The sequence below is a fragment of the Sciurus carolinensis genome, chromosome 6 (assembly GCF_902686445.1).
Source record: "Sciurus carolinensis chromosome 6, mSciCar1.2, whole genome shotgun sequence".
In the NCBI taxonomy this organism is placed as follows: Eukaryota; Metazoa; Chordata; class Mammalia; order Rodentia; family Sciuridae; genus Sciurus; species Sciurus carolinensis.
The window spans coordinates 2,920,433-2,922,601 of record NC_062218.1 but is presented as its reverse complement, the minus strand read 5'-3'; positions in this window follow the sequence as shown (position 1 = coordinate 2,922,601).

The following is a 2,169-nucleotide window of genomic DNA, read 5'->3' as shown; positions in this document are numbered from 1 at the left end:
GAAAGGAAACACACAATAACTATGGAGGCCAGAACATGAAGAGGCAATTCACTGGAAAAGAAAACCCAAGGGGCTAATGAGATGTGAAGATGCACCAGCGTTCACTAATAATCAGAAAACAGAGTTAAACAGCGGGGAGATTTCACCATGCAGCCACTGCCTGGCAAATACCGGGAGACCAGAGGGCGGACGTGGGCGATGTGTAGGGCCAGGCACTTGGTGGGGATCCCAGGTGGGCTCATCCTTGTGGACAGAAAACTGCAGATACTGGGCCAGTGTCGTCTGCATAAAGGCTGAGAGGAAGGAGCGTGGTGGCCAAAGGCAGGGCCAGGAGGGTGGGGGCCTTGGGCAAAGGGCATGAAGCTTTGGAACACGGAGAGTTCTGAGTTTTTTCTCGTGGTGACTATAATTAGTAGTCATGTAATGTATTATATTTCAAAACTGCTAAAGAAGAAACTCTCAAAAGTTCTCACCCTAAAGAGCGACACCTGCTAACTTGCCGATTTAATCATCCGCGTTGCCTAGGTAGGTGGAGATGCCATATTGTACTCCATCCACACAGTTATAGTTTGTCAATGTACCATGAAGAATAAATGAATCAATTTCTTATCTATGTACTGTCCCTGGTCTTCCGTGTTCTCTGCATGGACACAGAAAGGGCCGAGCGTCTGCTCTCCGAGGAACAGTCACGGGCAGTGATCCTTGTCCGCAGGGTCAGAGCCTCTGGAGAGCATCGGAGGCAGCCATCATCCTCCTTCGCTTGGTCCATTGCAGAGTGGTCTCCATGCAGAGTGTCAGGTGACAACACGTGGCCAGGTGACACACGTGCAGTGGTGGAGGGAGAATGGAAGCAGCTGGTCGTCACTGAAATGTCACGGCGAGTCACTACCTGGCAGCGTCATTTCCTTCCCAGTCCTGAAGGTGCCCCGCTCCACAGACATGGCTCTGCAGGAGATGGGGAAGGTATTTACAAGGAGGCTGCTAAGACTAATAATCCGTTTATGTGGACATTTTTTCCAGAACAGTGCACTGGGGAAACGTCTCTAAAATTAAATAGTACACAAGCAATAGCGGCCTATTTGTTTCTCCTTCTGCCATGGAGCGTGTCAACCACAAATCACTACCATTTAAACAGCAGCTCTGCAGCCAATAGGCTACTGGCCCTGGGCCAGGAAACTGTGGACATGGCCCTGTGGCATGTCTCCAGGGAACACGGCTGGCTTGCGTGGACATCTCCTGGCCCTGGTCACAGGTAAGTCAAAGGCATACCACTCACCACGTCCGGTGGCTGCTCCCTCCTGGAGCTGAGCGGCAGGCTCAGAGCGCCCGGCTGGCTGGGGCAAGACCACACTGGAGCGCTAGTAGCCCTGGTCCTGCCTGGGATAGAGGAGTGGGTGTCCCCTGGGGGCTGGAAGCACCCAGTCCCTCCTGTGTACTAAAAAGAGGAGCCGTGCTCCACCGTGGGCGGCAGAGTGGGCAGCAAGTGGACAGGAGCCAGTGCCCTCCCCTGGGCGTTCAGGCAGCTGGGGTAGAGTGCCCTGAAGCGGGGCCACTCAGAGCAGGTGACAGAAACTGAGCGCTGTCAGAACGACAGGGAGTCGCTTGTGCCAATCCCAACGAGAAAAAACGTGAGCACAGCTGGGAGGTGGGGGCGGAGGGGTCGTGCGCATGCGTGCTGGTGGGGGCATCTGGAACAACGCTGTGCCAGGAGCCCAGTCCGGCATGGAGGCTGCTGCAACCTCACCGGAGGGGAGGAGCCCTGTGCGAGGCCGTCCGCCCAGCCACTGCTCTGCCGCAGAGCAGCGCCACTCCCGAGAGCCACGCGGCCAAGGACCGTCGTCTCAGGACAGCCCAGGAGTCCCCGGGTGTGGGCTGCACACACTGCCGCAGGCCTCCGCCTCTCGGCGCGTGCCCGCCATTCACTGCGGCCCGCGTATTCCCCTGACAACGCCGCTCTTCTCCAGGAACTAGCCCTGTTCTTTGGAGAACCTCTCTGGTTTATTTTTTTATGCATGTAAAATCAGAGCATGCAATTTTTTCAGCTATGGTACAAACATTAAGAGTCCTTCCTGGGAGTGGGGTCAGGGACCCAGCACGTTTCAGACGGGAAGGGAGGCTGGACCCCTCAGATGAGTCTAGCGTAGGAATTCCTCCAGGCTAATAATTCAA